At 42.8% G+C, this 26,284-nt stretch overlaps 1 protein-coding gene and 1 long non-coding RNA gene across 4 annotated transcripts in view; one reads left to right on the forward strand and one right to left on the reverse strand.

The window, feature by feature from the left end:
• Positions 1 to 1,246: 1,246 nt before the first annotated feature.
• LOC116101123 lies at positions 1,247 to 8,699 on the reverse strand. The gene is made up of 2 exons (XR_004122792.1): positions 8,589 to 8,699; positions 1,247 to 1,467 (listed from the first exon to the last, which is right to left on the reverse strand). It is a non-coding gene; the product is annotated as an uncharacterized LOC116101123 (long non-coding RNA).
• A 7,782-nt stretch (positions 8,700 to 16,481) lies between these two features.
• Apba1 (amyloid beta precursor protein binding family A member 1) overlaps positions 16,482 to 26,284 on the forward strand; it is a 207,773-nt gene continuing 197,970 nt past the window's right edge. The window contains exon 1 of one of the 3 annotated variants that reach the window (XM_031389964.1): positions 16,482 to 16,749. The gene's annotated coding sequence lies outside the window, so the exon portion shown is untranslated. Of the gene's footprint in view, positions 16,773 to 26,284 lie in introns of all 3 variants that reach the window. The other 2 variants (XM_031389963.1, XM_031389962.1) reach the window with 2 other exon arrangements.

Below are 26,284 nucleotides of genomic sequence, written 5' to 3' on the forward strand. Positions count from 1 at the left end.
AGTATAGTTGTAACAATCTTTTAAGATTTATTTATTTTTATTTTATACGTTTGAGTGTTTTGCCTGAATATATGTAAGTATACTACGTGTATGCAGTGCCCCATAGTCAACAGATTTGGGAAACTGGAATTTCAGATGGTTGCAAGCCACCATGTGGATGCTAGGAACTAAACCAAGGTCCTCTGGGAGAACAGCAAGTATTCTTGGCCACTGACCCATCTCTCCATCACATAGCTGAAGCATTCTTGTTAAAGGGATAGCTCACTGTAAAGCCACAATAATTAAACTTGAGCAGCATAAGACTACTAGATAAAGAGATCAATGGTACAAACCAAGGAGCCTAGAAACAAGCCTGTAGACGATCTGTAGTTTTTTTTTTTCCTGACCAAGGCACCACGCCACTTCACTAAGCAAGTTAAATGATAACCAACACTATGTCCACGTGGAGAGAGGAGCTATAATGACTGCCTCTCATAAAAATAACTTAAATGAACCATGATGTGCACCCAACAACCTAGTCCATAAAACCTTAAAGAAGTAAGAGAACAGATTTATAACGAGAAAGGCAAACATTTTCATTAGGAAAGAAACAAAAGGTACCAATAAGTATATATTTCAAAAATAAAGTGGAGGCGCCAAGGTCATGTATGCACCGTATGGTTACACACGCATCCAGAGAAGACCTGAGAGGAGGGCTGCGCTGTCCTCAGGCTCTTCACAAGCAAGACGGAAAGGCTAAGAGAGCTGGGACCCGCTGGAAGGAGTGCAGGAAGTCCATCATGGAATGCACAATGGGGGCCCATCAGTCCAAAGAACTGCACAGCCCAGCTGGCCTCTGCGCCATTGAAAGACTTCAATGGAGAAAAGAAAGTGAGGCTGTATGTTTCCAGAGAGGCGCCAAACAACAGTTTCACAGCAAGCTTGGGAATATAGGAGAGAAACAGAGCTGGCTCATTTTTCAAAATACCCACCTTTCAACCAAAATATTACAAAGCATGGATAGAAACAATCTAGTCTATGCCCAGGCTTAAAAGAAAAATAGGTCCCAGACAGGTCTCAGAGAACAGCCAAACAATAGACTTACTGGGCAAGACTTTAAAGCAGCTATTTTAAATCACTGCTGAAGTGACCAGACTTAATTGAAGAAAACAGGAGAACTATGAACAAAGAGAGAGTTTAAAGTTCTGCAATTTATACTGGAAATTTTCACTATGATAACAATCCACCAAAAAACCCGAGGCCTGAATTTTATTTTAAAAAGCTTTTTATTTTATTTTTAATTATGTGTATTTGGAGGGAGATGGGGTGCAGGTATCCACAGAGACCAGAGGAGGACATTGGATTCGCTGGAGCTGGAGTTAACCTGTGGTTGTGAGCCTCCTGGGGTGCTAGGAATGTCACTCTGAGGTCCTCTGAAGGAGCAGTAGGTACTGTCAACTGCTGAGCCATCTCTTCAGCACTTCATCCCTGCAAATAGTAGTAAGTATGGAGAGGTGAAGCAAAGGATGTACAAGGCAAAGGGAATATTGGAGTTACAGCGGTTGCAAATGCCCCCAAATGGGATGAAAGATGAAATGCCTGGGACAGGGAGTGAAGGGTTTACTTTAGCTCACTGTTTTAGAAATTTCAGACAATGGTTGACTAGATCATGACTTTTAGGCCTGACGGGGCTCTAAGTGGCAGTGCTGTGAAACAGATAATGGAGAAAACTGCACTGATGGCTATTGTGATCTGTCAGTGAATACACCATATAAAAAGATGTAAGTTGTTGCATCAAAAACAGATGGGGGGAGGTAGATGTGGGTTTTTAATCAAAGTTAAGCTGTTAGCAGATGAAGACATCAAAGTAAGCTTATGCGTTTATTTCCAGATGGATTTCAACAAAGGTACCAAGACCACACCATGGGGGGTGGGAAGGATACCCTCCTTAATAAATTAGGCTGAGAAAGTGGATGGCCACTCATCTGAAGAAGATAAAGGACAGCAAAGCTTTATCGGATGTCACACACCAGGGTTTTCTAGTCCTTGAGATATTTATAGATATATAGCAGGAGGTTTAAAAAGCAACCACTCACTGATACATAATAGGTTTATTTCCCACAGTTCTCTGGTATACATATACTGTTTCCATTTATTGAGGATGAAAGCAAATTTTGCATCTTAATGAGATGGGACGTGTTTACTTTTAGCAAGAATTAGATCTCAGCTGAGTATTTGATACCATGGGTTATAGAGCATCTCCTGTGTTTTCCAGAGTGGATTGATATTTTGATTTTATAACCATCAATGCTGAGAAATCCACACAACTATGCAGTACAAAATATCATACAAAGATTTAGGAATTATTCATTATTTCAGAAATAGTTGGACATTGCATCCTAATTCAAAGCCAAATTTCATTTTTGGTAGATTTTTTTTTTTCTGACATGGTTGATATGAACTCCCTTTGTAGACCAGGCTGACTTCAAATTCATAGAACCCTAGATGCCTGTGCCCCACAAGTGCTAGGATTAAGGGTTTGTGACACCATACCCTGAGTTCATTGAACAAATTGTTTAAAATGAAACCTTAGCAATATATATAATTTGGATATACTAATCTGAATTTGCATGCTAGAGACTGAAGATGAGGAAATATTAAACTCAATGTTTTCTGCAAATAAACTGTTGTTCCTAAAGAGCAGACAACTGTTCCATCTTGATCAAGTCAATTTCATTCCAAAGATATAAGAATGATGCAGCATATATAAATCAATAAATGTAATCCACCAAATAAACTCAAGGATATAAACCACATGATCATCTTACTAGATGGGGGAAAGGTTTAACAAAATCCAACATTCCTTCATGATAAAAGATCTGGAGACTCTAGGAATGCAGTGGACATATCTCAACATATAGTCAATATATAAGTCCATTATATGGGATAGATTACTAAATTTATTCTTAAACAAAACGTAGAGCCAGAATCTTACATTGGTAGAAATCTTTATAATTGATACAAAATTAAAGTTATAATTTCTTACATTGATACAAAATTATATATTTACATATTGATACATATTTAAGATTTTCATTGATATATTAATCTTTATACATTGATATACAAATTAAAATTAATATTGTTGCTTTTAGATAGACATTGTACCTATTCAACTCCTTTAAGGATACAAGGCTTCTTGTATTAGAAGGACCCAGTCCTTCTAATAACTGCTATTACAAACTGTTTAAGATGATTAAATAACACAAGTTAAGGGCCAGATAGTAAACTTATAGTTATGTTAGATTCTAATTTAATTATAATAAACCTTTTCAAAATTACTCAAGTAGAAATGACTAAGAATAGTTAAGGTTTAACAGTTCAGATAGTCCTCAAAAACATAAAAAAATCCACAAAATGTAACATTTAATATTATTTCATTATTAAAGAACATTTGACAATGAGACATATCTACTCCTGACAGCTTCTCCACTCCTTTTCGAAGAAAAAAGATTGAACATCAAAACCTCCATATAGAGTTACTCCAATTGTGACAAGATAGCCACTAGACAAAAATTGCCTTATTCATCTACAGACAAAAAATACTATCCAAAAAAAGACACACAACGTGAAGTAGTTGACAATTTCGCTCTGCGAAGACAGAACAAACTAGTCCTTCATAGTTTCTACTTCATTTCAAGGTCTGTTAGATACTTCTAGGCCAAAAGACTAAAGATAGATGTTCCAAGATTTTGAGAAATAAGAGACTGTCCAGATAGTCAACTGTCTCTACAAATTGTTAAAATTTTAAGACTATATATTTAAACTATATTTTCAGATAATAGCTAGTTCTCATATTTCTGACAGGATTAAAAACTAATTAGAGTCTCATAATCAAAGTTAAGTTTTTTAACATCTAAAAAGATGATATAAATTAAAAAGATAGTTTTCAAATGATAGTTTTAACACAAGTTAAAGTTAAAAACCTAATTTAGATATAAAATGATTAACTCTTTATGTTAAGATAAATGATAGAATACTTTATCTAAATTGACAAAGTTGATAGACTACACACTTTTAGTATATATCATACCTCATAGTTTACATGACTGTTTTAATTATGTTCAATATCTATCCATAAAAGGCCTTTTAGTAGACAAAAGGGGGGGAATGTAGTCCATAGCTAGGATCATGATAGAGAAAAATTAAATGAGGAACAAGTTAAGGATGCCGCTCTCTCAATACCATTTTATACTGTGCTTGAAGTCTTAGCTAGAGTAGTAAAACAAGAGAAGCAGTCAAAGGAGACACAAGCAGGAAAGTTAAAAGTCAAAGAATATCCAGGTAATATGATTTTACACATAAAGGACTCTAGAGATGCCACCGGTAAACAGCTACAAGTGACAAATACAGTCACCACAATAGCAGGATAAAAAACACACACAATTCAGTAGCCTTCCTGTACACCACCAACAAACACACCAAGAAAGAAATCAGGGAAAGGGTCACACTCACAATAACCTCAAAAACATATTTCTTGGGATAAATCAAACTAAGGAAATAAAAAACTTACACACTGAAAACTTTAATACATTAAAGAAAGAAATTGAAGAAGATACCAGAATATGGAGAAAACTCCGGTGCTATTAAATTGACAGGATTAATATTGTGAAAACAGCTATCCCATCAAAAGCAATCTACAGACTCCATGCAATCTCCATCAAATTTCCAACATAATTCTTACAGAAATTGAAAAACATAGTCTCAAAATTCATATGTAAATGCAAAAGGACCGGGACGGCCAAGACAATCCTGAAGAATAAAAACACTGCCAAAGTTATACTACTAAGCTATTATACATATATATATATATATACTATATATATTCAATGAATTAGGCTAGCCAAACTTGATGGCTACATGTGGGAGAATGCAACTAGATCTTTATCTCTTATCTGTACAAAACAACTCCGTGTGTATGATCAAGGATCTCAACGTAAGATCTGAAAGTCTGAATCTGACACAACAGAAAATCGGATATGCTCCAAATTATAGGCACAGGGGAGAACCTTCTGCACAGGACCCCAGTAGCACAGGCACTTCACCCCAGTGCTGATGAGGTTGAGACGAGCAGACCCCCCGGGGCTCAGTGGCCACACACCCTACCCTATTTGGCAAGCCAGTGAGAAAACGCATTTCCCAAAGATAAATGTAACTGTCTTTGAGGAACACCACCAAAACTTGTTCTTTGGTCTTCACTTGTATGCACACACGTGTTGCAGTAAATTTTTAACCCAATTTACCCAATCAATGAATTTACAACTCAATTAGTTGGTATACAAGCTACTCACCTAGATTGGACAGATCTACCACTACACTACTCTATTCCCATCTATTAGATCACATATGACTTATGATTTCTCCAAGCCACATGCTTCAGCTCCATCTTCCTTCTACCTCGTCCTCCTCCATTGTCCAGAATTCATTGTTAATTAGAAATAGTCAAATCTAAGTAACCATGCTTTCTTTTCAAAATATTTTATTAATTTAGACATTTTGACTTGTTTTTAATTAACAGTATGTTGCCATCAATTTTCATTGTGAGAATACATCAGTGTTATTTATAGTACTCCTAGTTTATATATTAGAGTTTATCATTTGTGTCCCCAATTCCTCATTGTCATTAAATACTACATAGAATATATGCTTGTACCCTGTTACTTGAGTAACAAATGTAAAGTGTTTGAATATTTTATAATAAGTATATTGCTTCTGCCTGCCTTTACACACTTTTTTACAGAAGTCTATTATTTCATTATTTTACCTTCATGTGATTTGATTTTGGAAAGAGGGTGTTATATAGCCTTACCTGGCCTCAACCTTACTGTCCTCTTGTCTTGCCTGAATTGTGCTAAGGTTACACACTTAAGTCAACACGCTTGGCTTATGTTTTTCTTTTTAAAGTTCCTTGGGCTTATTTTGTTGTAAGGATTAAGAAAGAGATCCACCCAGCCTTTTCACACATAGCTGATGAACTGGCCGGTCACCACATAGTCAGTAATATCCACCTACTTCTTGCTAAGTTGAAATGTCATATTTGTACATATGGAATACATATGTCTCACCTAGCAATTAATGAACAGGATCCACAACACTTAAATTTTTCCATATTTCTTATTAGTGGTGAGTGTGTGTGTGTATGTGTGTGTATGTGTGTGTGTGTGTGTGTGTGTGTGTGTGATTGTGGGCATGCACATGCCATGTCACACATGTAGAGATCAGAGGACAGTCAGGCTCCATCCTCTCCTTGCAGTGTGACTTCCAGGGATCTAACTTGGATCATCAGGCCAATGCACAATGTAGATCAGGATGAGCCACAAAACTGCTTTTATTCCTCTTTAAATTAGAAGCAAAAAGGAAATAAAAAATGTAAGACAAATGATATGTTTTATTATATAAAATACTACATTCCTCATTACAAAACACATTCCTCATTACAGTTATAAAAAACAATACAGCCTTGCCAAGCCCTTGGATCGTTCTTGCAGAGAGACACTGCTAACTTTGGAAAACTGTCCCTGTTTATTTCCCTTTTCACAAAAAAGACATCATTAAAGCCCTACAAACTTGATACCCAGACCTAGACAATTCAGTTGACCCCTAGATGCTCCCTCCATATTATTTGAAAAGCTTTCTTGTACTTAAGTACTGTTCTTCCATGGAACTCAATGATCCATGGAAGGACCTGGGAAAAATTGATTTACTATTGTAGGAAGAGTCAACATTGACCCCAAAGCATCCATGGAAGAAAATGTCTCAACTACAGTTTAAAAACAACGTAAGAACCACAGGGGATTACTCTTTGTTCTTTGCAATAAAATAAAATAAAAATAAAATAAGATGCATACTTGCTGCTCCTTGAGAAACATGCTAACAACACAATACACATGTACCACACTTATGTACAACACACTCATACACACACATACACACAATATCGCAACACGCATATACCTGTCAGGAAAGCCTCACTACTCATAAGTTTGAGGTTTGTGCTACACAGCTCAGTGAGACTCATTTCAATTCTGTTTCCTCAATCGGTTTACAGCACCATGAGGATGAGAATTATTTCCAAATTGCAAGGATGGGTGAAAGCTGCTTCCCTGATCCCATAACATGTGGTTCCTTAACCTATCAGACTTTGTTATGAGTGGCTGAAAAGTCTGCCAGCACCCGAAAGGTTTCTCAGTTCTGTCTTGGCTCCTGAGCCTCCCGCCTATTTTATTTGCAGTGCTCAGCTGCTTGAGGGCTGAAATGAAAATGTGCTTTGGAAACTAAACCCATGGCAAAGCAGACCTAAACTAGGAGCATCTCCATGGGCAGATCTAATAAGAAGATATGAGTTTGAGGTAACAGGTAGAAGGTAGTTAAATTCAGAGGAATAACAATAGAAACTGTATGCATGTATGTGTTGTATGTTTAGGTGTCTATAGGTGTGTTGTGTGTATGTGTGAATGTGTGTATGGGTGTGTTGTGTGTATTGTATGTGTGTGTATGTATGTATTATGTATGTGTGTGTTGTGTGTATATGTGGTATATATGTAATGTGTATATTGTATATATGTGTGTGCTGTGTGCATGTGTGTGTGTGTGCTAATATTTTATGGTGACTAATGTGCTTTTGTCAAAGTCAGTTTTCTGTTTTGCAAGACATATGGGAGTTGCCAGGTTCTTTCTTTTCAGGAGATTCCACGCATTCAGAAGGCGATATTCATCTCTCTCCTGAGAGATACCTACTCACAGCATTTCCAATGCACACCTTGCCTGGGAGAAACCCTCGTGCCTTCTGGTTAAGTAGAAATAGTCAAATCTAAGTAACCAGGCTTTCTTTTCAAAATATTTTTAATAAAATTCTCTTCAATAAAATTAACTCTACGGCCAGCCACAATACTAGACATTTGATTTCTACAAAATAGAATTAAATTAATGCCCTAAATACCTGCATTTAGCAAAACAAACAAATTACATCTACAACCAAAACACCTTAATTGGCCATATCTCCTGTGAGCAGCTTTTATCCCAGCCAGTGTTCATTGGTAAAATTGCCTGTGTCAGGCTTGTCTGACTTTCTTAAGACAGAGAAATCCTTGAAGACAGAACTCAGGCTATTGGGCCTTCAGACTCCTACCACAGTAGCTGGCACGTAGTAGGAGCTGATTGAAGTTTGTGGAATGATGGTCTATAGGTTTGCTGTCTTTTTTGCAGGACAGCCTACTGAAACTATTCTGCGTTGCCATGACTGTTAACTGCATTGCTATTGTTCATGCTGATGATTTTGTGCAGTAACAGGGTAGGGGCTGAGAAAAGGAACAAGTAAGCGTCTTACTCTTCCTCTTACTGTGATAAAAATACCCAACAAAGAAACTTGAGGGTGTGTTTGAGCTCACCGTTGCAGCCCATCCTGACTGAGAAGCCAGGGAGCAGAGGTTTGGGGCAGCTGGTCTCCATGCACCCACAGCCTGGAGGCAGAGAGCGGTGAACACCAGCACTCAGCCTGAGTTCTCCATTCCTACAGCTCCAGATCCCAGCCCAGGAATGGTACCACTTACATTTAGAGCAATCTTTTCACTTCCAGTAGCCTAATCAATAGAATTCCTTACAGGCATCCCCAGAAGGCTGAGACTCTAGATGATCCCTCACAGGTGTGTTTGCAAGGCTGGTCTCCATGGTGATCCTAGATCCAATAATGTTGGCAACCAGTGTTAACCATCATAATGAGAGAGAGAGAGAGAGAGAGAGAGAGAGAGAGAGAGAGAGAGAGAGAGAGAGAGAGAAAGACAGAGACAGAGACAGACAGAGACAGAGACAGAGGCAGAAAGAGAGAAAGAGAGAGACAGAGACAGAGACAGACAGAGACAGAGGCAGAAAGAGAGAGACAGAGACAGATAGAGACAGAGAGAGACAAAGGCAGAAAGAGAGAAAGAGACAGACAGAGACAGACAGAGACACAGAGAGAGACAGAGACAGAGAGACATAGACACAGACACAGACACATAAAGAGTCAGATAGGAGAGAGACAGAGAGGTCTCCCTTGGCTAGCAGAAGAGATAAAAGTCTGACAAAATTGCCTGTGTACTATTTTCTAGTAAAGCTTTATCTGAGTCTCTTACTTTTAAGTCAATAGATGCAAGTGCCACACGTTTCCCACCTCCCCAAGAAACCATTGAACCTAATAAAAATAAACAGAAAATTATTTTAAAAACAAAATCATTTGATACTCTAAATGACCTAATGGGGTAGTTAGAAAGGTAGTTAATGTGTCCATCGGCCACAATATGTGATGATGTTCTGTAGCATGTCGGATGTTTGGAACAGGAACCAGCAAGGGATGTTACCAACAATGAGATTACTACTATCTTGCAGGGACCCGAGGTGTCACCATGGCACTTGAGACACAAAGTCACACACACACACACACACACACACACACACACACATACACAATGAGACTAGAGCAGTGATTTTAAATCATGCTTTGGTATCTTGTTGCCCCAGAAACAGCATCAATGAGATATTCTGTCAAAAAATGATCAATGGTAGCCTATTTTTTCCCCTTTGTTTCTGTACAAACTATTAAAAGAGAAAAAAAAAATATGGCTGTTGAAATCCTCAGAGTTTTAAAATTTTTATCCTGCACGTGTTCCTTATGGCACTGGTGTTGAGTGCTGCTTGTTTTCTTGTTTGCTTTTGTGTATATGCTCCCCTGGATGTGTGCAGGTGTGCAGGCAGTTCTAGGTATATGTGCAGGTAAAGATCATTTCCCACTTTAGGTTTTTTTGCAACCAGCTCTCTCTGTGAGTCCTGAGGTCATCTATTGGGCTAGGCCAGCGGGCCAGTGAGCTTAAGGGATCCTCCTGCCTCTCCTTTCCCAGCACTGAGATTACAGACATCCGACTTGTACTATTTTACTTAGCTTTCGTGTAGACGCTATGGATGGGAACTCAGGCTCTCAGGATTGTGCAACAGATCCTTCACCAACTGAGTCTTCCTGGCCTCTGTAGTGCCTTACAAGATGACAAAAAGATCCACATCTGAAGCAAGCATGTACCGACAAGAATGTGGACTCACCAAGCACTTAATCTCAGAGCTCCTTATTTTAGAGGAAATGTGCCCCTGACTATACTGTTATATTTTATAGCAAACAAAAAGCCATATTTTCTTCTAGCAAAGTTGTTTGTATGTTATATTAAATATATAAGAATTTTATGGTGCTCAAACAAAATGGGCATAATGTCCAGATACTTTATTACTGAAATAAAGTTCAAAAGAACCAAGAGTTTAAAGCAAGTATGAAGCGGAATGAACACCAGTCTGGTAACTTTTTGTAGACTTATGTCCCCAGCATCCTGTAAGCCACTAGGGCTACAAACAAATGCTCAGATAATATAGTATGCTAGTAAAAAACAACGTTATTCTGATTGGCTTTATACGTGTGAAAATCTGAGAGGTGGGCCTTATTCCACATCACTACATTGGGAGGGCTGACAAAGAGGTGTGGCTGGAACAAACTCCCATTCCGAATCCTGACCTGAGGTTTGGGTTTAAATAAAGAGCTTAGGCAGAGAAGATCAAGGTCTGATTCTGAGCCATCATTGTCATGGCTCCAGTTCCTCCTGTGTGATGGTTGCTAGCACTGTGCGAAATCTCTTTACTAGGGACAACATGTCTTGCCTGTTGGCTGGCTCCAGGCAATAGTCCCTAAGAAGGGCATCCCAGCTTCTCGGGGACTATTGTTTCAACAGCATCTTTGTAGACTATTCCCATTGCTATCAGACTGGTTACATGAAAATGATTTCTTGAAGTGTGTGGCATTTACAATAAATCTTAGAGGATCATTAAACTGAGAAAATGCTTCAGAATATGAAGTGCCCCAATAGTCATTTATATGATCTTAATTTTACACTAGAAATTTCAAATAATCTGGGTTTTTTTTTTTCCTGAGTTAAGGTCATATACACATTGTTATAGAATGTTTTAAATACCACACCTCAGCCAGGAAAGCGGGTAGACTACCTGTAGATCTTCATCTCTCCCTCTGTTCCTCCAAATCTCATCCCCAAGTCTCCCTTACCTCCTTGCCACCATCTCCAATGGATCACATATATTACCCCCCTCCAGCCCCCTCTCATTGCTATCCCAGCCCCCAATGCCATCGGACACTCCCTGGGAACCCACAGGCCACTCCATCCAGGGAAGCAGGCAGGCTGGCTGCAGTCCTTCACCTCTCCCTCCATTCTCCCAGATATAAAAGAGGAAAACAACCCCACTACTTTGGTGAATTCTTACCATATTAACATTTTGATGTATTTTATTCTGTGTATTTGTTAAATGCTGTGATCACCGATCTAATACTTTTTGTTTTTACCATGTTTCATGTTTCCAGAGGTAGGGTCTCACTGTGTATTCCAGGCCTGTTTCCAACTTATTCTGTAGCTCGGGTTGGTCAGAACTCATGATCCTCCAGAGGTCAAGCATGGAACATGCTCATCTGCTCAATCTTATGATCAGTTTTGTTGCTGTTGTTAAAATGTGAACAGAATCTTCATGTTTTTCTAAGCATAATTTGTGAATTTGGTGGGGTTTTTGTTGTTTTGTTTGCCTGATGAGAAAGAAAGGTGCTATGCAGCCTAGGCTGGCTATGAACTCAAGCTCCTTTGGACTCAGCCTCCCAAAAGCTGGGATTATAGGTATGGACCACCACACCCAGCGCTGTGTCTTTAACATCTGTACAATGCTACACTGATCACTGTGCCTATTTTGGTTTGGGTTCCAGTTCAGTTGTGGCTATATGACAGCGTCCACCGAAACTTGATAGGATTAAGACATGTCCTAGGGCACTTGTGAGGCACACTTTTTGAGTGTGTCTGTAAAGACAATCATCTGAAGAGGGAAAAATCCATCCTCAAGTAGGTGATATCATGGGCTGAGGGTCCAGACTGAATAAATGGGGGTAGGAGAAGAGAGCAACCAAAACACCAGCACTCACCTCTCTGCTCGCTGACTGTGGACAGCGCGTGACCAGCTTGCTCGGCCACGTCTTCCCGGCAAGGACAAGACTACATCACCTCAAACGTGAGTCCTTTCTTCCCTAGACTGTTCCCCGACTGGTGTTTCATCATTGCAGGTGATACGGGCTGGAAGCCTCAGCTTCCTACTTTCCGTAGGACAAGTAGAGGTGAACAGAGGAAGCTGACCTTTTGTTCCTTTCTGCCCTTCTCTAGAGTGGCGGGCTTGTTCTTGCTGATCCCAGCCCACTACGTGACTTGAAAGACTGGGAGTTGATAGACTGAGGTTAGTTGAGGCTGCCACTCTTGAGAATTAGTTTGTGTATGTGCATAAAACCACCTTGTAAAACCTGCCCTCTTCTGGCCACATGCTTCTCTCAGGAGCATCCCTATGGAGGTGGGTTTACGACACAGTGCATGAGGGCGCTGTGTGTCAGAGACCTCTCAGGGTGTCAGGTAAACATAATTATAGTACAAAATGATAGTTGGACTCATAATGAGCACAGTGGGTGAGACGCAGGGAGCTTGGCCTGTTTGAGAATTGGGGAAGTGAAGAAGTGAAGCTCTGTAGTGAGGCAGGCTTCTGCCCAGAGGGAAGGCTGGTGAGATGAGAACAGGCAGAGAAAGGTAACCCTACGCACATTTAGGATGCATACAGCCCATACCTTTATTTTATTCATACATTTTAAATGCTTTGAAAAAAAAGCTGTATTGTACACTTACTAGATAAGTTGCTTGACTATCAAATACTAGCAGAGCTAGCAAAAGTGTTATTACAAAGGATTGTTGTGTGATTATCCTATATACAGCCTCAGCTTTTAAGATTTAAACTCAAAGACTGAGACAGAAAGACACTAGTTACCTGAAGACATCAAAAGCAAGAGACAGTTAGAAGACTCATACACAATTTGGGCTGTCTAGAGCCACATCAAACCTCAAAAGACATGCTCGCATACCTGTGGAGTTTGAATGAAATTACTGAATCTTGTAACCTTAAGGTTTCCAATGTCAAAAAGAAACTTAAGTAAATAAACCATCTGTGAACCCCTTGCCTTTCCTCTTAAGTGGGAAACAGTACTCAGAGGGTAAGAGAGGTGGGCTCCGGACATGTTGATGGAGCAGAGGACCTCAGAAATGGTACTGGAGAGGCTCATCAGCCGTGAATCCCAGTGAGGCACTCCTGAGTTTCTTAAATATGAGGCTTTAAGCTGATCCACGCAGACTTCTGATCCACAAGCAGCAGGGGACAAGGCTTTAACTTAGGCCCATGTCACTCACCACCCCATCTACATATTGTTCATTACCTGCTACTGTAGCCCGCGCAGTCGTCTCGCCAGCAAGAAGACACGCGGACACTAGGTTCCTTCTGTAGCAATGTTTATTGTCTCCATCCATAGGGAAAAAAGGGTCGAGCCAATAATCCGCACTGCTTATATACACCACAGTGCAGCATGTCTGCCCACAGCGTGGCGTGTCTGCCCATGATTGGCTGTTTGCTCATTACCCTACGTAACGCCCCAGAATGGGCCGTGACTTTTCACTCTACGCACATGTGCAAACAGTTGTTTACTAGGAGTTGACAGTGGAAGTAGGCGCCATCTTGCCATGGCGAATGTCTCTCCAGCTTCACTGCTCCCCACATGCTACAATAGCTGGCAGTTCGCCCTTTGAAATAGCAGAATAGCAGTTGACTTGTTACTAGCAAAGGTGGATACAGATATTTGAAGTGCTTATAAGAGTATCAGTAATAAGGTAGAAACTGACCAGTAATTCAGACTCAGGGAATCTATAGATAGACTAACACAGAGGGAGGGTGCAATATAAATGCCATATGGACCCATCCATTTCCTACCATGAACTACAAATGTGGTTTGAGCTTCCTGCCAGAGGAGGCTCAAAGACACCATCCAGAAGGAAGAAGGATTTCTACATTTTCCTTGGAAGGAAGATGTCCATATGTAAACATTTGATAAATAATTGTCATTATAGAGATGCCATTAGCTAAGTGACTTTTCTCATTTGCTTTAATCTGCACCAAGGCCCTGTGGTAGAAGATTGAGGGTAAAGTATTATTAAAGCAACAATGTTTCTTTCCCACGTGGTTTGGTAGGAACATCACCCAACGCACAGAAAAACTAGCTAGCAAACCAATGGTAGCAAGTTGATACTTCTGTATTAGTTCCTTTCCTTGACATTGCTGACAAGATGCTGGCCAACAGGAACCCTTTAGTTGAGAAGGCTCATCGCAGACGAGCAGGCAAAGCAGCCCGTATGCAGTGGTAGCTGGCCCCAATGAGTCCTTTGTCAGGAAGCAAAAGCCAAAAGCTGGGCTCCACTTAATTTCTCATTTATACCCAGGCTAGATTCAGTCTGTGAAGAAAGTTCTGCCCACATTTAGGATGGGTCTTCCTGTTCAGTCCAATCAATCTCTTAATGTCCTCAGGATCTCTAAAGTAACTCTAGAGCTGTCAGGGTTGACGAAGATGATCCGCCACAGAGTCAAAATGAGCCTCTCATGGAGGATCTATACTCTCTTATTTAACCTAAAATGTAACGAGATAAGCTAGCTTCCACGGTAGACCTCGAGTAAAGAAACAGAAACAGTTGCAGAAGTGGACTCTGGTATCACCCCCAAAAGGAGTGCACAGGAAAGCGAAAGCTAAGAGGGACAGAGCTGAGAGCCAGAAGACACACTGAACCTACAAACCACTCACTAGACACACAGTCATTAGTCCTGCCCTGGACTCTGTTCCCCACCCCCAACCCCTCCCTCCTGTCCCATCCTTCCTCACCTCCCCCAGTGGAGCAGCCTCAAAAACACTTCAGGATCAGCATTGGGATCCACACCCTGGTCTTGCCGGATCCTTCTCAACTCTCAACACCCTCCAGTGTCGTGTGTGTGTGTGTGTGTGTGTGTGTGTGTGTGTGTGTGTGTGTGTGTGCCTGTGCCTGAAGAAAAAGTTATGGCTGCTGCCTGCTTGAGGCATCCTGTGCTTCAGTCCTGCCTAGGGGGCTTCCTTCCTTCCTTCTAACTGGTCTCCTGGAAAGGCTTTTACCTCAGGCAGTCCAGGCAACATCAAATCCCCCTGCACGTTGGCAGTTGGAAAGTTCACTGTTGCTCAGTTGTGTAATGTTTTCCTCAGGGTGCTATGAATTCTGGAGGGACAAGGACCCTATCTGGCTTTCACCAGAGAGGGTGTCTTTACTGACAAAATGAATAGGTAATGATTGTCACAAGAACAGGCAACAACGGCACATATTTCTAGTATATGTTTAAGTTTTATGGAAAGATACTTGGGGGACAGGAGAAGGTATACTTTTCGTCAAAGCAAGGAAACTAATAGTGGAGTAGAATGTAGAAACTCATGAATTTTAAGGCTAAACAAGAATTCTGGGATGCCTCGGGCTACACCCGTAGATCTACACCCGTATATATTTCTGGAGATACTGTGCTTAATATGGAAACATGGTATGGTGATAGATTCATCTTTCCTTAGGTCAGATAAGGAAGGCTTGTATTCATTTCACTAGATGAGAATACGTGTACGAAGACGGATATAAAATTATAAGATTGCAGAGGAATATGACCCTTAATTTTTTAAATTGAGAACTCTGTCTCGAAGAGGGGGAGGATGTAGCTGTCGCATGGCCTATTACAGACGGAGCTGGCGCCTGAACCCAGCCCCCCTCGCCACCCCCCCCCCCAAGGGGCCAGTCCACCTTTTCATTAAGTCACAGCACCTGCTACCTGATCCCTAATGCTCAGGGTCCCCACCCTCTGGAGAACCTAGTCATATGCCAGGCGAATTGCCTGTGCACGTCTGGAAGACTCTTTTAAGCTCCTAGCAACCGGCTTGGAGAAGCCAAGTGGACCATTTCCCGACCCCGCCCTCCAGACGCTTTCTGGGTGGGGCGAGCTGGGCAGCGCCCCCCCGTGGGCCGCCAGACGCCCAGCTCGTTCCTCTCCAGCCCACGCGGCTGCCCTCTAGCGGCCACTCGAGGAGGGCAGCGCCGCATAGCATGCTCCAAGCGGTTTCCGCGACTTTGAGGCCCTGGAAGCGGGAAAACTGCGTGTCACTAAGCCAGAGGACACGCACAGCCTTCCACGGGACCAGCGTGTCCTAAGCGTGGCCAGACCCCATATGCAGCGATCGGGCCCGGGATGAGCATTAGGGACCTGGGACTGAGGACCGTGGAGGCCCCCGGGGGGCCCCCGCGAGAGGCAGCCACGTAGTCCCTTCCAGGCTCCTGGCCACGAGAGGGAGGGACTCGCGCGCACGGCTACGGCGACAGCTGCGGACAGCTCGCACGCTCCCGCGCGCCCGATCGGGACTCCCGCGCCGCCGCGTCGGGCCCGCGCCGCGCGCGCACACGCGGGTGGGCGTGGGAGGCAGGGGCGCTGCTGCACGCGGCGTGCGCGCGCTCCCCCCCGCCGTCCGTCGCAGCCGCCCGGCCCCGGCGCGCGTCACGAGGGCGAGCGGGCGGTGAGCAGGGGGTGGGGCCGCGGCCGGAGGGGCCCGAGCGGCTGCCGAGCCAGAGCCGGAGGAGCGGGGCGCGGGCGGCTGCGGTCCCGGTGGCGGCGGGGGAAGATGGTGGCGCTGGAGGCGGGAGCAGCTGGAGAGCAGCTTTATTCCCAGGCTTGGCACGGTCGCTGTCACTAGCGCCGCCTGCTCCCGCGGGCCCGCGAACCCAGCTGTCAGGCAAGGTACCACCGCCAGGGCGGGCTGGGTGAGTGCCGGGAGCCCGACGCCTCGGACGGAGCTCGGGTCCTCGTGGAGGGACGATCCCGGGAGCTAGGGGTGCTGCGTGGAACAATAGTGTGGATGAACGGGGACGACAGGCGACATCCAGGGAGGCAAAGCTTGGAGCCAGCGAGGCGGGGGAAGGGTGTGTACCAGAGAGATGCCAGGCGTCCGGTGCGCACTGAGATACCCGGCTTTGGGAAGAGCGGGCCTGATGACAGTCATGGAAGGAGTGTGTGTGTGTGTGTGTGTGTGTGTGTGTGTGTGTGTGAGCGTGTGTGATAGCAGAGGGGATGGAGGTGGCAGATCCGAGGTGTAGGGGGGGATGACATTTCCTGGAATCCCCGCTAGGATCCCTCCTCTCTGGCTGACTGATGATGGAAACCGTGAGGTGGGCAGGATGCACTTGGTGTGTGAAGTATGGAGGGGAGGCAGTAGGGTAAGGCCGGGTTTGTAAAATCCCGTGTAAGAGTGTGTATCTGTGTATCGTGCAATCGGATCCACTCTCCCAAAACTGCGCCCCACATCCAGGGAGCGATCTGCTTTTCCTGACTTGATGCCACCAGCTAACACTGTGGGACAGTATTGGTTATTTTGACCCTGCAAGTCTAAGAACAGTTTCTGTTCTGCTTCTGTTTCTTGGGTGGCTGGGTGTAGGGATTCTCGCTTCCCCTTTCCCTAACGTCCTAACACCGGGATGTGGAAGTGAGCGGTTGCTTTGAGGCACATGGCAGCAAACCAGGGGAATGGTTACACCTTTTGAGACAGCTGGTGTCCCTGGTTCAGAAGGGCGCTTTCTTTGGCACTTCACAGCCACTCCTTGACTGCCTGACTCTGCAATTTCTATTGTTTATCTCTTGTCTAACCCAAAGAAGAGGGTGTTTAATGGTCATCTTCCTCTCCTGTTCCCGCAACTTTTATCACCAGACTCCCTTCCATATTTAAGTACTGAAAACCTTCTGGCTGAAGGATGGGTAGTCTTTATGATGCTTCTTTTAGAATAAACTCTGGAGGTGTGTAAAGAGGGTGGGGGCTTTAAAAATGCAAGAGCAAGATCGAGAGGGAAGTAAAGACGAGGAAAAAAACATCCCGAGATGCTTTACATCCTCTTGTGTGTTTTTTCAGTGGGAAATGGGATACTTTATTTCTGCTGGTGACAGCCACTCTCCCGGCTTTCACAATGGCTAGAAGGTCCATTTAGGAACTGAAATCTCCTGAGACCCATGGTGATAAGATCTCCGGTCTGCGAAGTCCCCGATTTCCTTCCCAGAGCAGCTCACTCGTGGGAAATTTGGCAAATGTTCGGCTCTCCAATGATGTCTAGGAACCAGGACAGAGAAAAGCACTCAAAGTCTATAGATGCTTAAATTTCTCTGCGTAATAAAGATAGGGTTGGGTGGAGAAAGCACGAGAGATGGCATAATCATATGTGTGTCCACTGCAGCTGGGTTCCCTGGAGTCTCTATTTCTCCTGCAGTATCCATAGGAGTGAATGTACCTTTATGCTAATAGCCCAGCACTTTATTGATGTCATATGATTGGATTAACCTGCTTGGGACATATTTTAATTATAATACCTTAAATTCTACTGAGTTGCTGTCAGAACCCAAATGGGCTGCACTGGGCCTCTTTGAAAAGCTTGAAATAATCACAAGGCTGTACAAATAAATGTATGACATATTGATACCAAAGATTTCTTTCTTTTTCTAAACATTTTGTTCTTTGGGCAAAGGTTGTGTTATCCCATGGATACATTGAAACCAGTAAAACTAAGGCCGTCTACGTGTAATTTTTCCTTCTCATTTATTGTTTTTAAAAACAAATGATGACATATGGACCAGGTGTGCTGAAAGCTGTCAATATATAGTAGATTTCTCAGTGTCCTTCAAGCCAAACGTTCTGAAATTTTAATGTGAGGTTATTGTATCTCACCCGAGATTTAAAGGAGGCCTTATAAAAATGAATTTAGAATCCTAGTTCTTTAACTCTCTTATTGCTTCGGCCACATGTCTTTCTGATGGATATAAGTCACTTAAGAGGTTTAGGTCTCTTTAAAAAAGTTATCATCTCTGTATATGCAAGTAAAACCACATATGTAAATTTCTTATAAGAAAGCTCAAGAATATTAGAAATTATCAACATAAATAACCTGATTGGAGAAAGAACCACATATGAACACAATTGATGACTGAGGATTTCTGATTTCCTTTCTCATGTAAATGAGATACTTTTTCAAATGCCATGCCCTGCTTTTCTGAGGTTTGACCGGGTAAGGTTAAAGGTCCAGCTCCGATCTGTAGTTCAGTGTGGTACGTGGCTGCACCTTTCCCCGCAGCCTGCAGCCAGCCATTTGTTTTGCATGGATGCCGTTTCTTCCCTAAAGCAGCTCTAATGCCTTTCTCCTGTATCGTGAGCCTCTCTTTTAAAAGTTTGTGTTTTCAGAAGACTTGGAAGGAAAGGACATTTGGAAATTGACCTGCAGGGCCAAAAAGGGATGAGCCATGGTGCCACGGGGGAAACTGGGCTTTTATGCTACAAGGAAGACAAAATAGAACAGTGAGTGGTGGAAACAGACTCGTTCATGAATAACTTGGGTGGTGGAGGAGAGGGTGATACATCAAAGGAATGGCACAGCAGAGGGAAGGAAGCCCGTTTCAGAAGCCTGGGGTAGGAATCCATTAAGAGGAAGGGAGATGCAAGCAGGAGGCTAGGTTGATAAAGCCATCAAGATGATGGGCCATATCGGGTGGAGGCATGACTCCGGAGATGGAAACAGGGACTTCTGGGCATGGTTATAATCTCTTAGAAAAGATAAAGGCAAGTTGAGGCCGGGTATAGAATTATGAAGGCTTGTGGCAATGTGAAAGATTGATGTAAGTGAATGACTATCACCCAACAAGGAGGAACTCTGTGTTTGAATGTATAGAGGACCAGCAAGCCCTGTACAATTATGCTTTGTCAACTACTTAAATTTTGCAATAGTGAGCATTCAGTAATGCTAAAGTGAGTGGTGCCCCTTATTCTCCATGGAAAGAATGCTTACTTTTAAAAGCACTTATGCACTTATGTTGTCTGAATTGTCTGAAACTCCATTTGGAAGGCTTCCTATGAGAACTTTGTCTTGGGAACCTTTGAGTTCAATAAATAAGGCTTGTATTAAAGGTTAGAGGTCCAGCTCCAATCTGTAATTTTTTTTTAAAAAAAAAAAATAATAAAAATATAAAAAATAAAAATAAACTTTTCTTATATATTACATCAAGATGTGGCTTTTACAGTGAAGTGTAAAGTTGACTTTTCAAAACTCAAATATAAGCCAGGCAATGGTGGTGTGATGCCTTTAATCCCAGCAGAGGCAGGCAAATTTTTTGCCAGCCTGGTCTACAGAGTGAGTTCCAGGACAGCCATGGCTATACAGAGAAACCCTGTCTCAAAAAACCAAAAACCAAAAACAAACAACAACAACAACAAAACCCTCAAATATAGTACCTTACCCATCATAAGTGTTCGATACATTTTTGTCATATGAATTGATGAATAAATTAATTAATTTGTTTTAGTAGGTTAAATATAGCCTATGAAGTCAGAAATTCCAGAATTTATTTATATAATGGATATTCAATGAATGAATTGTATTCTGTGACCTATACAAGACTATGGTAATCTAAACCTGGTTATGTATTGATACCTGCTATATACACTAATCTTGAAAAACAAGGACACTTTTCCACAAAAAAAACTATATATGCTTGATACCCTTGATTATGATGATTCTAGATGAGATTATGAAATGCTATCTGTAGCAAATGATAATTTTAATGTTTTAATGATGAAAAATCTGTTCATACTTTTAACAAATATTTATCAAGCACCCTCTCTGGGCCAGGCTAGCTGCAATGATAGAATTGGGTTAGCAGGGTTGGAAGAGTTCCTGATGTCACAGAGCTTTTAGTGGGAGGAGACTCCAAGGAAATAAATAGGTGACATTATATGTCAGGTACAAATAAGCATACAATGGTGGGGCTAGGTAGATGTCTCAGTTGTGAAAATGTTTGCTGTGCAAGCAGGAAGAGCAGAGTTTGGATACCCAGGCGGGTGTAGGGGCCTACCTGTAATTCAAGCTTCTGAAGACAGACGGGATTCTCAGAGCATCCAGAGAGGTGAGCCTTAGCAGCTACCTCTGGGTTTGATTAAGAGATCTTGCCTCAAAATAATAAACAGTTGAGGGCAGTCCCAACATCAATCTAGGGCCTCCTCATGCATCCACCTGCAAACATAATATATGCTATATTATGTGCATAACATATATGCATATATTATATGCGTAGCACATATACAAACACATGAAAAGAAGAAAATGGGGAAGGAAATAAAACAGGAGGCAATACAGTGGGACAGTAGAAAGGATGATATCATAGAGGATAGCCAAAGAAGACTGTACACAGAGCTTTTGAGCCGTAAACATGTTTGAGAGAGGGCTGCAGGTGGCAGCATGCTTTACAAGATCAAGAGACAGCAGGGAAGTGTCTTTGGGTTCAGTGATTTACCTGGACATATGGCATCCCATATGATTGAGGGAGCAGCCACCTTAAGAAGCATCTACTTCACCTTTCAGTATTAATCTGTCACCCACAAGACTCAGTTACCATGTACCAAATGGTAGTGACCCGAGAGGCAACACTGGGTTTCTGAAACGGTACGTGTTCTCAGCCAAACGTGTTAAAGCTAGAAAGACTGAGCAGTGACTGAAGCAATGAGATGCTAGTCTGCAAGAAGCAGCACCCCCCCCCCCGGGCTTAGAACATTATGAGGTCTGAATCCTCTTTAACTATGGTAGTCTCATCTCCCCAGACCCACACCCACACCCACTCCCACCCCACACATCCACTTCAAGTCCTGTTTGCAAGTGTGAGGTCCTCTGGACTAGAACTCTGTTTTGTCATAGTAGCTAGACCCCCACAACACACAGGACAGCTCTTTACATTAGTAGGAGATCACTAAGTACTCATTGTCAGTCATGAAATAAGACACTTCCAGTAATTTCCACAAGCCAGGTATAAGGGATGAGGGTATAACCCTCTTTTAGTTTGCTTTCTTCAGACAGCTAGCTGCGTTACAAAGCAGAAGAGAAAGTCACCACCACCACTGGACTCATTTATACATGTAGACCCCAGATCAAGGACTTGAGTCCGGGTAGTTTCTTTGGAAGCCCAGAGAAATACAAATTGAGAGTGAGGAACTCAAGACAAAGAGAGGAAGCAAGCCAGTGAGAGATAAGTTAATGAGCAGGTTACTGCTTTGAGCGACCGACCTGTACCTAGAGTTATACAGGAGAGGATGGGGCACCTCAGCTATTCCCCTGCCATTTATCCTGCAGAGGTAAGCCCCCAGCACTTCCAGACTGCTGGTTTAAGCCTGAGCACTGTTCAGAAGCCCCCAGCAGGGGAGCAGGCAGAAGGGACGGGCTGGCATGCAAAGCAGTGAGTTGGGCATAGTAAATCAAAGTTGTAGAGAGACACAGAAGTGCCCTGCAGTGGTCAGGAGTCTCTGTTCCATATGGCACAGAGATACCACAAAGAATTTTTTTTTTTAACAGATGAAGAATTGGTATGACAGCAATTATCAGTATTTTAATATAGTGATTTAAGTTGCTGCAACAGCTGCCTGTATTTCATTCACTCACTCACAAGCCAGCCATTGACAGCACTCCATGCTGGAGATATGCATCGCCCTCCAGCGTATTAGAAGGTGGCCCCAAGTTTTCCAAAAATAAAGGTCTTGAAAAAGGTTTTATGGCCAATTGAATATACACATCCTAGTAATATATGCAAAAAGTGAAAAGTCTGCTTACACTTACTATGCTAGTTTACTTGAGTATATTTAAAGTTGTGTATGTAAAACAAGTACTTTGGAAATTGCCCATCTACTCTCACACATTATGAAATCGTTGATTCTCATAAGCCTTTAACTTCTGTGCTCATTAGTTTCGTTGACTTGAAAAACTAGAGGAGGGAAGAGGGAACCCATTGGATTGTCCTGTAGGCATGTCTATGTGACATTTTCTCCATTAATTATTGATTGATAAGAGACGGCCCAACCTATTGTGGGCAGTGTCACCCCTGGGCAAGTGCCTGGGCTGTATAAGAAAGCAAGCTGAGCAAGCCCTGAAGAACAAGCTGGTAAGAAGTGTTTCTCCATGCCTTCTGCTTCAGTTCCTGCCTCCAGGTTCCTGCCTGCCCTGCCCTCCTTCAGTGATGCACTGTGACATAGGTGTGTACTCCAAATAGACAGTTTCCTCTCACAAGTTGGTTTGGCCAGTGTTTTATCAGAGCAGCAGAAAACAAACTAGGACAATGGCTGAGCGTGTCGTCACATGACCACTTTGTGTCTGTCCATTTCCTTCCTTGTGGCACTGCTTGAGTTTCTGTATGACGCCCCCTCTGTGAACTCAGTGCTCAGTTCCAGAACACATGAATGTCTCCTTCTTATTCCTATAGGAATATCATGATGCCCTGACCTGTGCTTCCCCATGGCCCTATTAGGACATCCACTAGAGAGAATTACACAGCTCTTCCTAAGATTGACTTAGATTCCCCTTGACTCTTAGTCTCCTTTCCCCGCGGATACCATCGTTTGTGGTATTTCAGTCACATGGCCTTCATAGGCAGCCCTGTCTTGTATCCAGGCGGTCTTCTCCCAAGAGTTGTCAGCCCCTCCCTGGGACAGTGTTGGTCTTTATGCAGCCTGCAGACTTACGGCTCCATTATAGACAGGTCTCTCCCTTTAAAGTCAGTTGCCCTCACCTCTGCACTAAGGACTTGCTTGGTTGTCAAGGTTAGTTCTCTCACTGGCAATAGGCTTCTGGGTTTCTGATCATGAGAAGAAAGTAATTAAGAGAATGCTCTACAAAATGAGAGAGCTTTGTAGGCACTCAAACGTAAAGCAGACTTTTTCTTTCCTGAAGAGTGTGTGTGTGTGTGTGTGTGTGTGTGTGTGTGTGTGTGTGTGTGGTGTATGTATTTGAAATGGCAGTTTCGTTTTATTTTGGTGTCTGTGAAGTGACCATGCTAAGTTGTCAAGAAGTGTCAAAGCCTACCCTGCCTGCCAGGCTTCCAGAAGCTTCGTCCTCCATTCCTGGTGTACTTGCTAGTGTCCAATTAGTGTGAATTGTTCATCTTCCAAATAGTGCAAGGATTTTCTCCCTTTTGATGATTTTGTATCTCATGATCCATTTCATATTTGGTAATAGTTACATATTACAGAAGTATACTTGATGAAGGATCCCTAAGTATCCTCCTTTCTCCACAAAACTGTAGCACCATTTTGAGACAGGATCTTACACGGTTGGCCTAGCTTCCTTTGAACTAGCCATCCTCCTGCCTCAGTCTCCCTTAGTAGCTAGGTTTGCAGGTATGCCAGGTCAATCCAAGTTTTAGCATGTTCTAATGCAGTGGGAAAGTTTGTCACTTACAGAGATTCCATTCAACAGGAATAGTTACCTAGCATTTCTATTTAATGAGTTAGGGCTATTATACTAGACTTGACTGCAGTGGCTCACATTTGGTTTATGGATTCTTGCATGGTTTTGACCATCACCCTTACCGAGAATACAACTTACCATGGCCCTTTGGTTGATTGTGCATGAATATCCTCGCACACAAGCCACCGAAGCAAGTGGGTTCGGCAATATCTGTCTTCTGTTACATGTGAGGCCCACAGTTTCCTGCTCTGTTCTGCTTCTATTTTCTCATGTTTGCCAACCCGCCAAACTGATCTCAGCACTAATGGGCCCTGACACACAGTGTAAAACACACTGCCCCATTATATTAAGCCTGACAGAAGGGTGCTTATTTTCTTATAATACAAAATAATTTCATGTCTGAAGGGCTTTTCCATTTGTTTCAACTCATTAATATATTTGGGTATTTGGTGTCATGGGTGTACATGTCATAACACTCAGAAAGGGACACATTGTTTTTGAGTATGTATTTATTTCCAAGTGAAGAAATTATTCAAGGTATTGAAAAGTATACAAAATGAAATGAGGAGATTGGGCCGGTTCCTAGCTACGTCTGGTAGCTTCCTGCGAGTATGACCTGGAGTGTGTGGCTTACTCACCGGTGGGCTCTCTCCTGACCCCACCTCTGTCTGAGTCCCTCTCCCAGCTTGTTTTCCTGTAGTGCCTGGATGTTCAGTTCAGATCCTGAATTCTAATTCTAGTCTGCTGTATTTTTTCCTAGTTGTGGAAATAGTTTTTATATTCATTTTTCTTCCAAATGACTTGGAAACGCAAGTGTTTTCTCCCGAGCTGACTCCTGGGGAAGTTTTGTTCTGAGGGAGCCAGATGTTAGTGGATAGATGAAAGTTTCCATGGTGACCAGATGAACAAGCCTAACGGAATCTCCTGTGAGTTGGTGAGGACTGAACCTAGGGCTCCATAGATGCTAGGTGAGCATCCTGCCAGTGAGTGGCATTCCCAGTTCAAGCCTCCATTCGAGTATGATTGCCCCACCTTATGGCTACCTAGTTGTGTCATAGACATGCATACCAAATCCTTCTCTACAATCTCAGTGCAATGGCTACAAGCAAATTAACACAAAGGCGTGCAAGGTAATGTGGTACCACACAGCATCTGCATGCCTAATTCAGGTTCACCTCCTAATGGTTTTTATGACTTTAAAACTGCATCCACAGAAAAATTATAGCTGAGATGGAACTTTGAGACCTGCCGTGGATTTCTCAGAAACCAAAGGACAAGGCAGAGGGACCTATCCTGAGGCCCTTCTCAAGCTAGACCCTCCTCTCTCTCTCTCTCTCTCTCTCTCTCTCTCTCTCTCTCTCTCTCTCTCTCTCTCTCTTTCTCTCTCTCTCTCTCTGTGTGTGTGTGTGTGTTAGAGATAGAGAAAAAAGAGAGAGACAGACATACACTTACACAGAAAGAGAGAGAGACAGACAGACACATATACACACACACAAAAAGAGAGAGAGAGAAAAAGAGAGAGAGAGAGTGGGAGAGGGAGAGAGAATATGAATGAGGATATGTGAGAGAGAGGGTTAGTGAGAGACAGTATGCCTGTGAGTGAGAGAGGGTGTGTGGGGGGGGTGTGTGGGGGGTGTGTGTGTGTTGCATAGACTTCTCTCCAATCTAGATACAATGGACTGGGAGAGACTCAAGACAAGTCAGAATATGGTGCCACCATAAGCCACAGCAACAAGCAAGGCTTCACCTCAGCTTTCCCAGATGCCAAAGGGCAGGAACAAACAAGGCCTTCTCACTGCCTCCTACACTGCCATTGAGAGCTAAAAGGCTTAAGTAAGGTAGACACACCTCTTCCTTTCATAATGACAGTATGCAAAAATGGCTCCTCCTCCTGAGCCTCCCCCTCCTCTACACCAACGGGGGGGCGGGGCAGACTTTTCTGTTGAGAACCAGAGACTAGATAGGTTTCTTGCCAGTACCATGTAGTCTCTGTCACAGCTTCTTGTCTTTGTTGCTGTGCA

The sequence above is a fragment of the Mastomys coucha genome, unplaced genomic scaffold (genome assembly GCF_008632895.1).
Source record: "Mastomys coucha isolate ucsf_1 unplaced genomic scaffold, UCSF_Mcou_1 pScaffold21, whole genome shotgun sequence".
Lineage (NCBI taxonomy): Eukaryota > Metazoa > Chordata > Mammalia > Rodentia > Muridae > Mastomys > Mastomys coucha.